The sequence below is a fragment of the Salvelinus fontinalis genome, chromosome 3 (genome assembly GCF_029448725.1).
Source record: "Salvelinus fontinalis isolate EN_2023a chromosome 3, ASM2944872v1, whole genome shotgun sequence".
Classification (NCBI taxonomy): Eukaryota; Metazoa; Chordata; class Actinopteri; order Salmoniformes; family Salmonidae; genus Salvelinus; species Salvelinus fontinalis.
This window is the reverse complement of record NC_074667.1, coordinates 70,902,290-70,923,504: the sequence shown is the minus strand read 5'-3', so window position 1 is coordinate 70,923,504 and position 21,215 is coordinate 70,902,290.

Genomic DNA, 21,215 nt, shown 5'->3' with positions numbered 1-21,215 from the left:
ATTACCAGAGGTCTTGTCTCTCTATATTACCAAAGGTCTTGTCTCTCTATATTACCAGAGGTCTTGTCTCTCTATATTACCAGAGGTCTTGTCTCTCTACAATACCGGAGGTCTTGTCTCTCTATCCTAAACAGTTCTATATTACCAGAGGTCTTGTCTCTCTATATTACCAGAGGTCTTGTCTCTCTATATTACCAGAGGTCTTGTCTCTCTATATTACCAGAGGTCTTGTCTCTCTATAATACCAGAGGTCTTGTCTCTCTATAATACCAGAGGTCTTGTCTCTCTATCCTAAACAGTTCTATATTACCAGAGGTCTTGTCTCTCCATCCTAAACAGTTCTATAATACCAGAGGTCTTGTCTCTCTATCCTAAACAGTTCTATATTACCAGAGGTCTTGTCTCTCTATAATACCAGAGGTCTTGTCTCTCTATAATACCAGAGGTCTTGTCTCTCTATGTTACCAGAGGTCTTGTCTCTCTATATTACCAGAGGTCTTGTCTCTCTATATTACCAGAGGTCTTGTCTCTCTATCCTAAACAGTTCTATATCACCAGAGGTCTTGTCTCTCTATATTACCAGAGGTCTTGTCTCTCTATGTTACCAGAGGTCTTGTCTCTCTATATTACCAGAGGTCTTGTTTCTCTATAATACCAGAGGGTTTGTCTCTCTATCCTAAACAGTTCTATATCACCAGAGGTCTTGTCTCTCTATATTACCAGAGGTCTTGTCTCTCTATAATACCAGAGGTCTAGTCTCTCTATCCTAAACAGTTCTATATTACCAGAGGTCTCATCTCTCTATATTACCAAAGGTCTTGTCTCTCTATATTACCAGAGGTCTTGTCTCTCTATAATACCTGAGGTCTTGTCTCTCTATCCTAAACAGTTCTATATTACCAGAGGTCTTGTCTCTCTATATTACCAGAGGTCTTGTCTCTCTATATTACCAGAGGTCTTGTCTCTCTACAATACCAGAGGTCTTGTCTCTCTATATTACCAGAGGTCTTGTCTCTCTATATTACCAGAGGTCTTGTCTCTCTATAATACCAGAGGTCTTGTCTCTCTATAATGCCAGAGGTCTTGTCTCTCTATATTACCAGAGGTCTTGTCTCTCTATCCTAAACAGTTATATATTACCAGAGGTCTTGTCTCTCTATATTACCAGAGGTCTTGTCTCTCTATGTTACCAGAGGTCTTGTCTCTCTATATTACCAGAGGTCTTGTCTCTCTATAATACCAGAGGTCTTGTCTCTCTATCCTAAACAGTTCTATATTACCAGAGGTCTTGTCTCTCTATAATACCAGAGGTATTGTCTCTCTATCCTAAACAGTTCTATATTACCAGAGGTCTTGTCTCTCTATCCTAAACAGTTCTATATTACCAGAGGTCTTGTCTCTCTATCCTAAACAGATCTATATTACCAGAGGTCTTGTCTCTCTATCCTAAACAGTTCTATATTACCAGAGGTCTTGTCTCTCTATATTACCAGAGGTCTTGTCTCTCTATATTATAGGTGTGATTCATGTAGGTGTAATTCATATAGGTAGGATTCATATAGGTGTGATTCATATAGTTGTGATTCATATAGGTAGGATTCATATAGGTAGGATTCATATAGGTTTGATTCATATATGTAGGATTCATATAGGTAGGATTCATATAGGTGTGATTCAAATAGGTGTGATTTATATAGGTGTGATTCATATAGGTGTGATTCATATAGGTAGGATTCATGTAGGTGTGATTCATATGGGTGTGATTCATATAGGTGTGATTCATATAGGCCTTAATGGAAGACTGAACTATATCAATGGTAGGATTCATATAGGTGTGATTCATAAAGGTGTGATTCATATAGTTGTGATTCATATAGGTAGTATTCATATAGGTAGGATTCATATAGGTAGGATTCATGTAGGTGTGATTCATATAGGTGTGATTCATATAGGTGTGATTCATATAGGTTTGATTCATACATGTAGGATTCATATAGGTAGGATTCATATAGGTGCGATTCAAATCGGTGTGATTCATATAGGTGTGATTCATATAGGTGTGATTCATATAGGCCTTAATGGAAGACTGAACTATATCAATGGTAGGATTCATATAGGTGTGATTCATATAGGTGTGATTCATATAGGTAGGAATCATCTAGGTTCATTCATATGTCATTGTGTCCCCTTACTGACACAATGACATGCAAATCATTATGCATGTATATTCCTTCCTCCCATTCCTCCAGGCAAATCACAGGTAGGTCTGTGTGAAGAACAGTGTGAAGTTAAATTTAAATGTGTTGTATTGAGTAGAAGTGTGGATTTCAGTGACAGGTTGTTGGATGGCACATACACAGAATGTGTAGAAATCATGAACAAGCATCCGGAAGATGGGGCTAACAGGACGGGGCTAACAGGACGGGGCTAACAGGACGGGGCAAACAGGACGGGGCTAACAGGACGGGGCAAACAGGACGGGGCAAACAGGACGGGGCAAACAGGACGGGGCTAACAGGACGGGGCTAACAGGACGGGGCAAACAGGACGGGGCAAACAGGACGGGGCTAACAGGACGGGGCTAACAGGACGGGGCAAACAGGACGGGGCAAACAGGACGGGGCAAACAGGACGGGGCTAACAGGACGGGGCAAACAGGACGGGGCAAACAGGACGGGGCAAACAGGACGGGGCTAACAGGACGGGGCTAACAGGACGGGGCTAACAGAATGGGGGAATGAGGCTAACAGGACGGGGCAAACAGGACGGGGCTAACAGGACGGGGCTAACAGGACGGGGCTAACAGGACGGGGCTAACAGGACGGGGCTAACAGGACGGCACTAACAGGACGGGGCAAACAGGACGGGGCAGACAGGACGGGGCTGACAGGACGGGGCTAACAGGACGGGGCAAACAGGACGGGGCTAACAGGACGGGGCTAACAGGACGGGGCAAACAGGACGGGGCAAACAGGACGGGGCAAACAGGACGGGGCAAACAGGACGGGGCAAACAGGACGGGGCAAACAGGACGGGGGAAACAGGACGGGGCAAACAGGACGGGGCAAACAGGACGGGGCAAACAGGACGGGGCAAACAGGACGGGGCAAACAGGACGGGGCTAACAGGACGGGCTAACAGGACGGGGCAAACAGGACGGGGCAAACAGGACGGGGCAAACAGGACGGGGCTAACAGGACGGGGCTAACAGGACGGGGCTAACAGGACGGGGCAAACAGGACGGGGCAAACAGGACGGGGCAAACAGGACGGGGCAAACAGGACGGGGCTAACAGGACGGGGCAAACAGGACGGGGCAAACAGGACGGGGCAAACAGGACGGGGCAAACAGGACGGGGCTAACAGGACGGGGCTAACAGGACGGGGCTAACAGGACGGGGCTAACAGGACGGGGCTAACAGGACGGGGCTAACAGGACGGGGCTAACAGGACGGGGCTAACAGGACGGGGCTAACAGGACGGGGCTAACAGGACGGGGCTAACAGGACGGGGCTAACAGGACGGGGCTAACAGGACGGGGCTAACAGGACGGGGCTAACAGGACGGGGCTAACAGGACGGGGCTAACAGGACGGGGCTAACAGGACGGGGCTAACAGGACGAGGCTAACAGAATGGGGGAATGAGGCTAACAGGACGGGGCTAACAGGACGGGGCTAACAGGACGGGGCTAACAGGACGGGGCTAACAGGACGGGGCTAACAGGACGGGGCTAACAGGACGGGGCTAACAGGACGGGGCTAACAGGACGGGGCTAACAGGACGGGGAGAACAGGACGGGGCTAACAGGACGGGGCTAACAGGACGGGACTAACAGGACGGGGCTAACAGGACGGGGCTAACAGAACGGGGATAACAGAATGGGGGAATGAGGCTAACAGGACGGGGCTAACAGGACGGGGCTAACAGGACGGGGCTAACAGGACGGGGCTAACAGGACGGGGCTAACAGGACGGGGCTAACAGGACGGGGCGAACAGGACGGGGCGAACAGGACGGGGTGAACAGAATGGGGCTAACAGGACGGGGCTATCAGAATGGGGGAATGAGGCTAACAGGACGGGGCTAACAGGACGGGGCTAACAGGACGGGGCTAACAGGACGGGGCTAACAGGACGGGGCTAACAGGACGGGGCTAACAGGACGGGGCTAACAGAATGGGGGAATGAGGCTAACAGGACGGGGCTAACAGGACGGGGCTAACAGGGCGGGGCTAACAGGACGGGGCTAACAGAATGGGGGAATGAGGCTAACAGGACGGGGCTAACAGGACGGGGCTAACAGGACGGGGCTAACAGAATGGGGGAATGAGGCTAACAGGACGGGGCTAACAGGACGGGGCTAACAGGACGGGGCTAACAGGACGGGACTAACAGGACGGGGCTAACAGGACGGGGCTAACAGGACGGGGCTAACAGGACGGGGCTAACAGGACGGGGCTAACAGGACGGGGCTAACAGGACGGGGCTAACAGGACGGGGCTAACAGGACGGGGCTAACAGAATGGGGGAATGAGGCTAACAGGACGGGGCTAACAGGACGGGGCTAACAGGACGGGGCTAACAGGACGGGGCTAACAGAATGGGGGAATGAGGCTAACAGGACGGGGCTAACAGGACGGGGCTAACAGGACGGGGCTAACAGGACGGGGCTAACAGGACGGGGCTAACAGGACGGGGCTAACAGAACGGGGCTAACAGGACGGGGCTAACAGAACGGGGCTAACAGAATGGGGGAATGAGGCTAACAGGACGGGGCTAACAGGACGGGGCTAACAGGACGGGGCTAACAGGACGGGGCTAACAGGACGGGGAGACGGGGAGAACAGGACGGGGCTAACAGGACGGGGCTAACAGAACAGGGAGAACAGGACGGGGCTAACAGGACGGGGCTAACAGGACGGGGCTAACAGGACGGGGCTAACAGGACGGGGCTAACAGAATGGGGGAATGAGGCTAACAGGACGGGGCAAACAGGACGGGGCAAACAGGACGGGGCTAACAGGACGGGGCTAACAGGACGGGGCTAACAGGACGGGGAGACGGGGAGAACAGGACGGGGCTAACAGAATGGGGGAATGAGGCTAACAGGACGGGGCTAACAGGACGGGGCTAACAGGACGGGGCTAACAGGACGGGGCTAACAGGACGGGGAGACGGGGAGAACAGGACGGGGCTAACAGGACGGGGCTAACAGGACGGGGCAAACAGGACGGGGCAAACAGGACGGGGCTAACAGGACGGGGCTAACAGGACGGGGCTAACAGGACGGGGCAAACAGGACGGGGCAAACAGGACGGGGCAAACAGGACGGGGCAAACAGGACGGGGCAAACAGGACGGGGCTAACAGGACGGGGCTAACAGGACGGGGCTAACAGGACGGGGCTAACAGGACGGGGCTAACAGGACGGGGCTAACAGGACGGGGCTAACAGGACGGGGCTAACAGGACGGGGCTAACAGGACGGGGCAAACAGGACGGGGCAAACAGGACGGGGCAAACAGGACGGGGCAAACAGGACGGGGCAAACAGGACGGGGCTAACAGGACGGGGCTAACAGGACGGGGCTAACAGGACGGGGCTAACAGGACGGGGCTAACAGAATGGGGGAATGAGGCTAACAGGACGGGGCAAACAGGACGGGGCAAACAGGACGGGGCTAACAGGACGGGGCTAACAGGACGGGGCTAACAGGACGGGGCTAACAGGACGGGACTAACAGGACGGGGCAAACAGGACGGGGCAGACAGGACGGGGCTGACAGGACGGGGCTGACAGGACGGGGCAAACAGGACGGGGCTAACAGGACGGGGCAAACAGGACGGGGCAAACAGGACGGGGCAAACAGGACGGGGCAAACAGGACGGGGCAAACAGGACGGGGCAAACAGGACGGGGCAAACAGGACGGCGCAAACAGGACGGGGCAAACAGGACGGGGCAAACAGGACGGGGCTAACAGGACGGGGCTAACAGGACGGGGCTAACAGGACGGGGCTAACAGGACGGGGCTAACAGGACGGGGCTAACAGGACGGGGCTAACAGGACGGGGCTAACAGGACGGGGTTAACAGGACGGGGCTAACAGAATGGGGGAATGAGGCTAACAGGACGGGGCTAACAGGACGGGGCTAACAGGACGGGGCTAACAGGACGGGGTTAACAGGACGGGGTTAACAGGACGGGGTTAACAGGACGGGGTTAACAGGACGGGGCTAACAGGACGGGGCTAACAGGACGGGGCTAACAGGACGGGGCTAACAGGACGGGGCTAACAGGACGGGGCTAACAGGACGGGGCTAACAGGACGGGGCTAACAGAATGGGGGAATGAGGCTAACAGGACGGGGCTAACAGGACGGGGCTAACAGGACGGGGCTAACAGGACGGGGCTAACAGGACGGGGCTAACAGGACGGGGCTAACAGGACGGGGCTAACAGAATGGGGGAATGAGGCTAACAGGACGGGGCTAACAGGACGGGGCTAACAGGACGGGGCTAACAGGACGGGGTTAACAGGACGGGGTTAACAGGACGGGGCTAACAGGACGGGGCTAACAGGACGGGGCTAACAGGACGGGGCTAACAGGACGGGGCTAACAGGACGGGGCTAACAGAATGGGGGAATGAGGCTAACAGGACGGGGCTAACAGGACGGGGCTAACAGGACGGGGCTAACAGGACGGGGCTAACAGGACGGGGCTAACAGGACGGGGCTAACAGGACGGGGCTAACAGGACGGGGCTAACAGAACGGGGAGAACAGGACGGGGCTAACAGGACGGGACTAACAGGACGGGGCTAACAGGACGGGGCTAACAGAACGGGGCTAACAGAATGGGGGAATGAGGCTAACAGGACGGGGCTAACAGGACGGGGCTAACAGGACGGGGCTAACAGGACGGGGCTAACAGGACGGGGCTAACAGGACGGGGCTAACAGGACGGGGCTAACAGGACGGGGCTAACAGGACGGGGCGAACAGGACGGGGTGAACAGAATGGGGCTAACAGGACGGGGCTATCAGAATGGGGGAATGAGGCTAACAGGACGGGGCTAACAGGACGGGGCTAACAGGACGGGGCTAACAGGACGGGGCTAACAGGACGGGGCTAACAGAATGGGGGAATGAGGCTAACAGGACGGGGCTAACAGGACGGGGCTAACAGGGCGGGGCTAACAGGACGGGGCTAACAGAATGGGGGAATGAGGCTAACAGGACGGGGCTAACAGGACGGGGCTAACAGGACGGGGCTAACAGAATGGGGGAATGAGGCTAACAGGACGGGGCTAACAGGACGGGGCTAACAGGACGGGGCTAACAGGACGGGACTAACAGGACGGGGCTAACAGGACGGGGCTAACAGGACGGGGCTAACAGGACGGGGCTAACAGAATGGGGGAATGAGGCTAACAGGACGGGGCTAACAGGACGGGGCTAACAGGACGGGGCTAACAGGACGGGGCTAACAGGACGGGGCTAACAGAATGGGGGAATGAGGCTAACAGGACGGGGCTAACAGGACGGGGCTAACAGGACGGGGCTAACAGGACGGGGCTAACAGGACGGGGCGAACAGGACGGGGTGAACAGAATGGGGCTAACAGGACGGGGCTATCAGAATGGGGGAATGAGGCTAACAGGACGGGGCTAACAGGACGGGGCTAACAGGACGGGGCTAACAGGACGGGGCTAACAGGACGGGGCTAACAGGACGGGGCTAACAGGACGGAGCTAACAGAATGGGGGAATGAGGCTAACAGGACGGGGCTAACAGGACGGGGCTAACAGGGCGGGGCTAACAGGACGGGGCTAACAGAATGGGGGAATGAGGCTAACAGGACGGGGCTAACAGGACGGGGCTAACAGGACGGGGCTAACAGAATGGGGGAATGAGGCTAACAGGACGGGGCTAACAGGACGGGGCTAACAGGACGGGGCTAACAGGACGGGACTAACAGGACGGGGCTAACAGGACGGGGCTAACAGGACGGGGCTAACAGGACGGGGCTAACAGGACGGGGCTAACAGAATGGGGGAATGAGGCTAACAGGACGGGGCTAACAGGACGGGGCTAACAGGACGGGGCTAACAGGACGGGGCTAACAGAATGGGGGAATGAGGCTAACAGGACGGGGCTAACAGGACGGGGCTAACAGGACGGGGCTAACAGGACGGGGCTAACAGGACGGGGCTAACAGGACGGGGCTAACAGGACGGGGCTAACAGAACGGGGCTAACAGGACGGGGCTAACAGAACGGGGCTAACAGAATGGGGGAATGAGGCTAACAGGACGGGGCTAACAGGACGGGGCTAACAGGACGGGGCTAACAGGACGGGGAGACGGGGAGAACAGGACGGGGCTAACAGGACGGGGCTAACAGAACAGGGAGAACAGGACGGGGCTAACAGGACGGGGCTAACAGGACGGGGCTAACAGGACGGGGCTAACAGGACGGGGCTAACAGGACGGGGAGAACAGGACGGGACTAACAGGACGGGGCTAACAGGACGGGGCAAACAGGACGGGGCTAACAGGACGGGGCTAACAGGACGGGGAGAACAGGACGGGACTAACAGGACGGGGCAAACAGGACGGGGCAAACAGGACGGGGCTAACAGGACGGGGCTAACAGGACGGGGCTAACAGGACGGGGCTAACAGGACGGGGCTAACAGGACGGGGCTAACAGAATGGGGGAATGAGGCTAACAGGACGGGGCAAACAGGACGGGGCAAACAGGACGGGGCTAACAGGACGGGGCTAACAGGACGGGGCTAACAGGACGGGGCTAACAGGACGGGACTAACAGGACGGGGCAAACAGGACGGGGCAGACAGGACGGGGCTGACAGGACGGGGCTAACAGGACGGGGCAAACAGGACGGGGCTAACAGGACGGGGCAAACAGGACGGGGCAAACAGGACGGGGCAAACAGGACGGGGCAAACAGGACGGGGCAAACAGGACGGGGCAAACAGGACGGGGCAAACAGGACGGGGCAAACAGGACGGGGCTAACAGGACGGGGCTAACAGGACGGGGCTAACAGGACGGGGCTAACAGGACGGGGCTAACAGGACGGGGCTAACAGGACGGGGCAAACAGGACGGGGCAAACAGGACGGGGCAAACAGGACGGGGCAAACAGGACGGGGCTAACAGGACGGGGCTAACAGGACGGGGCTAACAGAATGGGGGAATGAGGCTAACAGGACGGGGCTAACAGGACGGGGCTAACAGGGCGGGGCTAACAGGACGGGGCTAACAGAATGGGGGAATGAGGCTAACAGGACGGGGCTAACAGGACGGGGCTAACAGGACGGGGCTAACAGAATGGGGGAATGAGGCTAACAGGACGGGGCTAACAGGACGGGGCTAACAGGACGGGGCTAACAGGACGGGACTAACAGGACGGGGCTAACAGGACGGGGCTAACAGGACGGGGCTAACAGGACGGGGCTAACAGAATGGGGGAATGAGGCTAACAGGACGGGGCTAACAGGACGGGGCTAACAGGACGGGGCTAACAGGACGGGGCTAACAGGACGGGGCTAACAGAATGGGGGAATGAGGCTAACAGGACGGGGCTAACAGGACGGGGCTAACAGGACGGGGCTAACAGGACGGGGCTAACAGGACGGGGCGAACAGGACGGGGTGAACAGAATGGGGCTAACAGGACGGGGCTATCAGAATGGGGGAATGAGGCTAACAGGACGGGGCTAACAGGACGGGGCTAACAGGACGGGGCTAACAGGACGGGGCTAACAGGACGGGGCTAACAGGACGGGGCTAACAGGACGGAGCTAACAGAATGGGGGAATGAGGCTAACAGGACGGGGCTAACAGGACGGGGCTAACAGGGCGGGGCTAACAGGACGGGGCTAACAGAATGGGGGAATGAGGCTAACAGGACGGGGCTAACAGGACGGGGCTAACAGGACGGGGCTAACAGAATGGGGGAATGAGGCTAACAGGACGGGGCTAACAGGACGGGGCTAACAGGACGGGGCTAACAGGACGGGACTAACAGGACGGGGCTAACAGGACGGGGCTAACAGGACGGGGCTAACAGGACGGGGCTAACAGGACGGGGCTAACAGAATGGGGGAATGAGGCTAACAGGACGGGGCTAACAGGACGGGGCTAACAGGACGGGGCTAACAGGACGGGGCTAACAGAATGGGGGAATGAGGCTAACAGGACGGGGCTAACAGGACGGGGCTAACAGGACGGGGCTAACAGGACGGGGCTAACAGGACGGGGCTAACAGGACGGGGCTAACAGGACGGGGCTAACAGAACGGGGCTAACAGGACGGGGCTAACAGAACGGGGCTAACAGAATGGGGGAATGAGGCTAACAGGACGGGGCTAACAGGACGGGGCTAACAGGACGGGGCTAACAGGACGGGGAGACGGGGAGAACAGGACGGGGCTAACAGGACGGGGCTAACAGAACAGGGAGAACAGGACGGGGCTAACAGGACGGGGCTAACAGGACGGGGCTAACAGGACGGGGCTAACAGGACGGGGCTAACAGGACGGGGAGAACAGGACGGGACTAACAGGACGGGGCTAACAGGACGGGGCAAACAGGACGGGGCTAACAGGACGGGGCTAACAGGACGGGGAGAACAGGACGGGACTAACAGGACGGGGCAAACAGGACGGGGCAAACAGGACGGGGCTAACAGGACGGGGCTAACAGGACGGGGCTAACAGGACGGGGCTAACAGGACGGGGCTAACAGGACGGGGCTAACAGAATGGGGGAATGAGGCTAACAGGACGGGGCAAACAGGACGGGGCAAACAGGACGGGGCTAACAGGACGGGGCTAACAGGACGGGGCTAACAGGACGGGGCTAACAGGACGGGACTAACAGGACGGGGCAAACAGGACGGGGCAGACAGGACGGGGCTGACAGGACGGGGCTAACAGGACGGGGCAAACAGGACGGGGCTAACAGGACGGGGCAAACAGGACGGGGCAAACAGGACGGGGCAAACAGGACGGGGCAAACAGGACGGGGCAAACAGGACGGGGCAAACAGGACGGGGCAAACAGGACGGGGCAAACAGGACGGGGCAAACAGGACGGGGCTAACAGGACGGGGCTAACAGGACGGGGCTAACAGGACGGGGCTAACAGGACGGGGCTAACAGGACGGGGCAAACAGGACGGGGCAAACAGGACGGGGCAAACAGGACGGGGCAAACAGGACGGGGCTAACAGGACGGGGCTAACAGGACGGGGCTAACAGGACGGGGCTAACAGAATGGGGGAATGAGGCTAACAGGACGGGGCAAACAGGACGGGGCAAACAGGACGGGGCTAACAGGACGGGGCTAACAGGACGGGGCTAACAGGACGGGGCTAACAGGACGGGACTAACAGGACGGGGCAAACAGGACGGGGCAGACAGGACGGGGCTGACAGGACGGGGCTAACAGGACGGGGCAAACAGGACGGGGCTAACAGGACGGGGCAAACAGGACGGGGCAAACAGGACGGGGCAAACAGGACGGGGCAAACAGGACGGGGCAAACAGGACGGGGCAAACAGGACGGCGCAAACAGGACGGGGCAAACAGGACGGGGCTAACAGGACGGGGCTAACAGGACGGGGCTAACAGGACGGGGCTAACAGGACGGGGCTAACAGGACGGGGCTAACAGAATGGGGGAATGAGGCTAACAGGACGGGGCTAACAGGACGGGGCTAACAGGACGGGGCTAACAGGACGGGGTTAACAGGACGGGGTTAACAGGACGGGGTTAACAGGACGGGGCTAACAGGACGGGGCTAACAGGACGGGGCTAACAGGACGGGGCTAACAGGACGGGGCTAACAGAATGGGGGAATGAGGCTAACAGGACGGGGCTAACAGGACGGGGCTAACAGGACGGGGCTAACAGGACGGGGCTAACAGGACGGGGCTAACAGGACGGGGCTAACAGGACGGGGCTAACAGAACGGGGAGAACAGGACGGGGCTAACAGGACGGGACTAACAGGACGGGGCTAACAGGACGGGGCTAACAGAACGGGGCTAACAGAATTATTGGAATGAGGCTAACAGGACGGGGCTAACAGGACGGGGCTAACAGGACGGGGCTAACAGGACGGGGCTAACAGGACGGGGCTAACAGGACGGGGCTAACAGGACGGGGCTAACAGGACGGGGTGAACAGAATGGGGCTAACAGGACGGGGCTATCAGAATGGGGGAATGAGGCTAACAGGACGGGGCTAACAGGACGGGGCTAACAGGACGGGGCTAACAGGACGGGGCTAACAGAATGGGGGAATGAGGCTAACAGGACGGGGCTAACAGGACGGGGCTAACAGGGCGGGGCTAACAGGACGGGGCTAACAGAATGGGGGAATGAGGCTAACAGGACGGGGCTAACAGGACGGGGCTAACAGGACGGGGCTAACAGAATGGGGGAATGAGGCTAACAGGACGGGGCTAACAGGACGGGGCTAACAGGACGGGGCTAACAGGACTGGACTAACAGGACGGGGCTAACAGGACGGGGCTAACAGGACGGGGCTAACAGGACGGGGCTAACAGAATGGGGGAATGAGGCTAACAGGACGGGGCTAACAGGACGGGGCTAACAGGACGGGGCTAACAGGACGGGGCTAACAGAATGGGGGAATGAGGCTAACAGGACGGGGCTAACAGGACGGGGCTAACAGGACGGGGCTAACAGGACGGGGCTAACAGGACGGGGCTAACAGGACAGGGCTAACAGAATGGGGCTAACAGGACGGGGCTAACAGGACGGGGCTAACAGAATGGGGGAATGAGGCTAACAGGACGGGGCTAACATGACGGGGCTAACAGGACGGGGCTAACAGGACGGGGAGACGGGGAGAACAGGACGGGGCTAACAGGACGGGGCTAACAGAACAGGGAGAACAGGACGGGGCTAACAGGACGGGGCTAACAGGACGGGGCTAACAGGACGGGGCTAACAGGACGGGGCTAACAGGACGGGGCTAACAGGACGGGGCTAACAGGACGGGGAGAACAGGACGGGACTAACAGGACGGGGCTAACAGGACGGGGCTAACAGGACGGGGCTAACAGGACGGGGCTAACAGGACGGGGCTAACAGGACGGGGCTAACAGGACGGGCGACGGGGAGAACAGGACATTAGGCCATAGATTCTTTCCTCCATGATATCGCGATACTACTTTGTATTGTGATACATGGCCTGCTATTGTATCATTAGTAAAATGTTTGTATCGTGACAACTCTAGTTATAGGATAACATTAAAGTGATTATTAACATTATGACATCACATAAAAGTGTATTGGTGAGATAATGCTTGAGGTTTGACTATTTATAAATTCTACACTGAGTGGACAAAACATTAAGAACACCTGCTCTTTCCATGACATAGACTGTGACCAGGTGAAAGCTGTGATCCCGTATTGATTGTCACTTAAATCCCCTTTAGTCACAGTGTAGATGACCAGGAAGAAACAGGTTAAAGAAGGATTTTTAAGCCTGTGTGGGGCATTGTGGACTTTTCCAATAATTTTGTGGGTAGTTTCAAGTCTCCAGATATATGGGATACCCAGGAAAGAGAGGGGTTACCAAATCGGTCTCAATTTCTTTTAATTTCACCTTTATTTAACTGGTCAAGACAGTTAAGAACACAATCTTACTTACAATGGCGGCCTAGTCCGGCCAAACCCGGGCCAATTGTGTGACGCCCTGCGGGACTCCCAGTCACGGCCCGATGTGATACAGCCTGGATTCGAACCAGGGACTTCAGTGACGCCTCTTGCACTGAGATGCAGTGCCTTAGAACGCTGGGCCACTCGGAAGCTTTTATAACACAGTAATTATATAAAATTCTACTTTGAGAAAAAAAACGAGGCTACAGTGTACCCAATAATTGGGTTCAATTTGGTATTACAGCCATTTTAAATAATGGTAGTTGAGGACGAGGCCTAGTTTTCATAGGGAGAATAAAGTCGTGTAGGGTGTGATGGACACCTCTGTTCTCTTTTCAGTCTAGTGTGAGTGAGTGAGAGTTCGTCTGTCTCAGCTGCTAATTAATTTCCCGGGAACACTGAATGGAGGAGATGGGGGAGAGACACCTCGTTCCGGCTCTTTCCCAGACAAACTGCTGTTCTTGTGTGAAGTTGGGAGAGTGATATTCTCTCAAAGCTCAAGTGTGAACTGTTGTATACCCTAGGTAATATGTAGTAAATCACCGGTAGGTCATGTTGCCAGTCTTTTGCAAAGGTCGTGTACTTTATATTATTAGGATGTCTTCCTTGCTATGCACAATATGTTATATAATATCTTTGTACATTTCACTATTTTAAGAAATGTAAAACCTGCCAGTGAATGAGACAGGGAATTAGACGGTGACATTGGTTTCATTCTGCTTTAGGGTTTAGCTGATTTTGAAGTACAATGAAAGGGTATAGTTGATTTGATAGTACAGTCATGCCAAAAAAGTTTAGAATATCACAAATAAATCAAATCAAATCAAATCAAATTTTATTTGTCACAATCACATGGTTAGCAGATGTTAATGCGAGTGTAGCGAAATGCTTGTGCTTCTAATTCCGACAATGCAGTAATAACCAAATCATTTTCATTTTCACAAAGTCTGCTGCCTCAGTTTGTATGATAGCAATTTGCATATACTCCCGAATGTTATGAAGATTGATCAGATGAATTGCAATGAATTGCAAAGTCCCTCTTTGCCATGCAAATGAACTGAATCTCCAAAAAACATTTCCACTGCATTTCAGCCCTGCCACAAAAGGACCAGGTGACATCATGTCAGTGATTCTCTCGTTAACACAGGTGTGAGTGTTGACGAGGACAAGGCTGGAGATCACTCTGTCATGCTGATTGAGTTCGAATAACAAACTGGAAGCTTCAAAAGGACGGTGGTGCTAGGACTCATTGTTTCTTCCTCTGTCAACCATGGTTACCTGCAAGGAAACACGTTCCGTCATCATTGCTTTGCACAAAAAGGGCTTCACAGGCAAGGATATTGCTGCCAGTAAGATTGCACCTAAATCAACCATTTATCGGATCATCGATAACTTCAAAGAGAGCGGTTCAATTGTTGAGAAGAAGGCTTCAGGGCGCCCAAGAAAGTCCAGCAAGCACCAAGGCTGTCTCCTAAAGTTGATTCAGCTGCGGGATCGGGGCACCACCAGCACAGAGCTTGCTCAGGAATGGCAGCAGGCAGGTGTGAGTGCATTTGCACGCACAGTAAGGTGAAGACCTTTGGAGGATGGCCTGGTGTCAAGAAGGGCAGCAAAGAAGCCACTTCTCTCCAGGAAAAACATCAGGGACAGACAGATATTCTACAAAAGGTACAGGGATTGGACTGCAGAGGACTGGGGTAAAGTCATTTTTTCTGATGAAGAGGCGGGTGGACATACAAAACGCCCAAAATTCTGACAAATTCCAAGCATTGATTATGCAAGAATGGGCTGCCATCAGTCAGGATGTGGCCCAGAAGTTAATTGACAGCATGCCAGGGCGGATTGCAGAGGTCTTGAAAAAGAAGGGTCAACACTGCAAATATTGACTCTTTGCATTAACTTCATGTAATTGTCAATAAAAGCCTTTAACACTTATGAAATGCGTGTAATTCTACTTCAGTATTCCATAGCAACATCTGACAAAAATATCTAAAGACACTGAAGCAACAAACTTTGTGGAAATTTTCAAAACTTTTGGCCACGACTGTACAATGAAAGGGTCTAGCTGGTTTTAAGTACATTGAATTCTCTTGTCTTTTCTCTTTCTCCTTCCGTCTCTTTCCCACCCTCTTACACAACAGTACGGTGTCAAGTGGTCTTCTATTTTATTATGTTTCACAGCTTAGATCATTTGTAATAGAACAGTTAGTTATGATTCATCCCACGATATTGGTTAGCTTTTTATTCTCCCTCTACTGCTAAATAATAATACTGTTTTATTTCTTATTTTGAATCATGGCCTTATTCGTCAGTTTCTTTTGAAGGCACTCTGACTGAAATGAGGTTCTCAAATGTCTATTGATTTAATCAACCCAAAGCTGAATTCAGAAGAAAACAATCAGTATTTCCAAAGAACAGTTCAAGTGTGTGACGTAGCAGCCTGCTGTCTGGTCTGAATATCGTTCAATAGCCATCATCTTTCACCTTCATTAGGGTGAAGCTTGACTAAAAAAGGTTTATGGGTAATGAAACTGGATTGACCTGGGTTCAAATAGTAACTGAATTCTTTGAAATATTTTGAGTGTTTTGCTTTAGCCCTACCTGGAGTGCCAGATGGGTCGGGGTTTGAACTTTGGGGACGGTTCTATTGGTCCATTAAGCCAGACAAACTGACTCAAGCACCTATTAAGTATTTGTAATTTCCATATCTTAGCTATTGTGTGCATTGTTATTGTGTCAGTGTGTCTGGGACATATCAAGACTACAATACCACAAGTTACTCAGGCAGGGTGCATAGAGACTAGTAGGGAACAGTCTTGAATAGATTTTAATTAAAAAAAGAAAAAACGTATCTTCCTCCCCTCGGGCGTCTGTGGTACCGTACAGTCGGCAGCGGATCCAGTGATGTGATGAATATATCATTACAATACTTTATAAAGGATTTACATGAACACGGATGAAGGAGATTTCTAATGGTGATTTACAGCCTAGGCTACCTCTCAGTACAGCCGGGCTGTTAAGACAGTGTGTGTACGTGTGCATATGTGTGTGTGTGTGTGTGTGTTAACACTACAAAAGCCTGCCCTCGAGCCATCACGTTCTGAGCCAATGACCCGTCATTTTGACTTCAACATTCTAAGAGTCTAATAAACACGTTTCATATATGCTATCAGAAAAATAACGATTTGGTTTTGTCCCATCAGCCTACAATCAGACTATTGTCAATCCTGGGCTCGCAAGTGGTGCAAGGCACTACATCTCAGTGCTAGAGGTGTCACTAAAGACCCTGGTTCATTTCCAGGCTGTATATCACAACCGGCCGTGATTGGGAGTCCCATAGGGCGGCGCACAATTGGCCCGGTGTCGTCAGGGTTTGGCCGGGGGGGTAGGCCATCATTGTAAATAAGAATTTGTTCTTCACTGACTGATCTAGTTAAAAAATAAACCAAAAATAAATTAATCTTGTGTTTAGGTGTAGTTTTGATGGGCCATTATCAGATGGGCAGGTGAAGGAAGGGCTTAGAAACAGATTGCATTGGGGGGAAAAAATGAAAACAATGACATATTGCAATATTATTTTTGAATGATATTAAATACAGTGGGGAGAACAAGTATTTGATACACTGCCGATTTTGCAGGTTTTCCTACTTACAAAGCATGTAGAGGTCTGCAATTTTTATCATAGGTACACTTCAACTGTGAGAGACGGAATCTAAAACAAAAATCTAGAAAATCACATTGTATGATTTTTAAGTAATTCATTTGTATTTGATAGATATTATAGATTATAGATATTTGCTACTGTAGGTAGCGTTAGCTAGCGCTAGTCAGCTGTACCGATGCCAAAACTCTGGTATATTTCATCCTACATGTTTTCAGCACTTTTATTTCCCTGACTGATCAATGTCTCTCCTCTCTCTCCGCAGCAGACATACAGCAGACATACAGCAGACATACAGCAGACATACAGCAGACATACAGCAGACATACAGCAGACATACAGCAGACATACAGCAGACACACAGCAGACACACAGCAGACATACAGCAGACATACAGCAGACATACAGCAGACATACAGCAGACATACAGCAGACATACAGCAGACATACAGCAGACATACAGCAGACATACAGCAGACATACAGCAGACACACAGCAGACATACAGCAGACATCAGCGAGCAATATGTTTGGAACATCAAATCGCAATTACATTGCAGTTTCAAATTGCAATACGTATAGAATTGTGAGAATTGCGAGAATCGCAATACATATCGTATCATGATAATATTGTATATTAAGGTACATGGCAATTCCAAGCTTCAAGTTCTGTTTGTGATAATAAGATTCTGATAATGGCAGTGTTTTACAGTGCCTTGCAAAAGTATTCATCCACCTTGACATTTTTCCTATTTTGTTGCATTACAACCTGTGATTTAAATTTATTTTTATTTGGATTTCATGTAATGGACAGACAGAAAATAGTCCAAATTGGTGAAGTGAAAAAATGACTGGTTTCAAAAAATTATATAAAATAAAAAAAACGGAAAAGTGGTGTGTGTATATGTATTCACCCCCTTTGCTATGCAGCCCCTAAATAAGATCTGGTGCAACCAATTACCTTCAGAAGTCACATAATTAGTTAAGTAAAGTCCATCTGTGTGCAATCTAAGTGTCACATGATCTGTCACATGACCTCAGTATATATACACCTGTTCTGAAAGGCCCAGAGTCTGCAACACCACTAAGCAAGGGGCACCACCAAGCAAGCAGCACTATGAAGACCAATAAGCTCTCCAAACAGGTCAGGGACAAAGTTTTGGAGAAGTACAGATCAGGATTGGGTTATAAAAAAATATCAGAAACTTTGAACATCCCACAGAGCACCATAATATCCATTATTAAAAAATGGAAAGAATATGGCACCACAACAAACCGGCCAAGAGAGGGCCGCCCATCAAAACTCACGGACCAGGAGAGGAGGGCATTAATCAGAGAGGCAACAAAGAGACCAAAGATAACCTTGAAGGAGCTGCAAAGCTCCACAGCAGAGATTGGAGTATACGTCCATAGGACCACTTTAAGCTATACACTCCACAGAGCTGGGCTTTACGGAAGAGTTCCAGAAAAAATCCATTGCATAAGCAAACACGTTTGGTATTCCCCAAAAGGCATGTGGGAGACTCCCCAAACATACGGAAGAAGGTACTCTGGCCAAATGAGACTAAAATGTAGCTTTTGGCCATCAAGGAAAATGCTATGTCTGGCGCAAACCCAACACCTCTCATCACCCCGAGAACACCACCCCCACAGTGAAGCATGTTGGAGGCGGCATCATGCTGTGGGGATGTTTTTCATCGGCAGGGACTAAGGAAACTGGTCAGAATTGAAGGAATGATGGATGGTACAAAATGCAGGGGAATTCTTGAGGGAAACCTGTTTCAGTCTTCCAGAGATTTGAGACTGGGACGGAGGTTCACCTTCCAGCAGGACAATGACCCTTAAGCATACTGCTAAAGCAACACTCGAGATGTTAAAGAGGCAATATTTGAATGGCCTAGTGAAAGCCAAGACCTCAATCCAATTGAGAATCTGTGGTAAAGATTTCTTTGTTTGTTTCACAAAAAATATATATTTGGTAGGCATGTTGTGTAAATAAAATGATACAAACCCCCAACAATCTATTTTAATTACAGGTTGTAAGGCAACAAAATAGGTATTATGCCAAGCGGGGGGGGGGGGGGGGGGGGGTGAATACTTTGGCAAGCCACTGTATATAGACTCACAGAGCCTTCACCCCCTGAACCTTTTGTAACATGTTGTGTTACACAGTGGGATTGAAATAGATTTCATTTAAAAAAAAATTGTTATTGATCTACACAAAATTCTCCATAATGTCACAGTGAAAAGAAAATTCAAAACACTTTTTCCAAATAGTAGAAATGAAGTAACTAAAATACAGTCGGTACCCCCTTTGTTTAGGCAATCTTAACGAATCACATAATAATTGATTTATTATTTATTGTTTCTGTGTTAAATAATAGAGGTTGACATGCTTTTTTTATGACTACCCCTTCCTCTGTCCCCCATACATTCAACATCTGAATTTTAAGCACAAAGACCAGGGAGCTTTTCAAAAGCCTCATAAAGAAGGGCAGTAATTGATAAATGGGTAACAATAACAAATCAGACGTTGAATATATCTTTAACCCAGAAACATCAAAGACAAGGTCGTCCTTCTGAACTGAGCTGCAGGACAGGTAGGAAACTGCTTTGGGATGTCACCATAATGGCTGTGAGGATCAACAACATCGTAATGACTACACAATAATGACTTACAGCTGAAGTCGGAAGTTTACATACACCTTAGCCAAATACAGTTAAACACAGTTTTTCGCAATTCCTGACATTTAATTATAGTAAAAATTCCCTGTCTTAGGTCAGTTAGGAACACCACTTTATTTTAAGAATGTGAAATGTCAGAATAATGGTAGAGAGAATTATTTATTTCAGCTTTTATTTCTTTCATCACAATCCCAGTGGGTTAGAAGTTTACATACCCTCAATTAGTATTTGGTAGCATTGCCTTTAAACTGTTGAACTTGGGTCAAACATTTCAGGAAGACTTCCACAAGCTTCCCACAATAAGTTGAATACATTTTGGCCCATTCCTCCTGACAGAGCTGGTGCAACTGAGTCAGGTTCATAGCCCTCCTTGCTCGCACACGCATTTTCAGTTCTGCCCACAAATTTTCAATAGGATTGAGGTCAGGGCTTTGTGATGGCCACTCCAGTACCTTGACTTTATTGTTCTTAACCCATTTTGCCACAACTTTGGAAGTATGCTTGGGGTCATTGTCCATTTGGAAGACCCATTTGCGACCAAGCTTTAACTTCCTGACTGATGTCTTGAGATGTTGCTTCAATATATCCACATCATTTTCCTGCCTCATGACGCCATCTATTGTGTGAAGTGCACCAGACCCTCCAGCAGCAAACCCCAGGAAGAGTAGCTGCTGTCTCGGCAGGATCTAATGGGGATCCATAATAAACCCCAGGAAGAGTAGCTGCTTCCTTGGCAGGAACTCATGGGGATCCATAATAAACCCCAGGAAGAGTAGCTGCTTCCTTGGCAGGAACTCATGGGAATCCATAATAAACCCCAGGAAGAGTAGCTGCTTCCTTGGCAGGAACTCATGGGGATCCATAATAAACCCCAGGAAGAGTAGCTGCTTCCTTGGCAGGAACTCATGGGAATCCATAATAAACCCTAGGAAGAGTAGCTGCTGCCTTGGCAGGAACTAATGGGGATCCATAATAAACCCTAGGAAGAGTAGCTGCTGCCTTGGCAGGAACTCATGGGGATCCATAATAAACCCTAGGAAGAGTAGCTGCTGCCTTGGCAGGAACTAATGGGGATCCATAATAAACCCCAGGAAGAGTAGATGCTGCCTTGGCAGGAACTAATGTGGATCCATAATAAACTCCAGGAAGAGTAGCTGCTGCCTG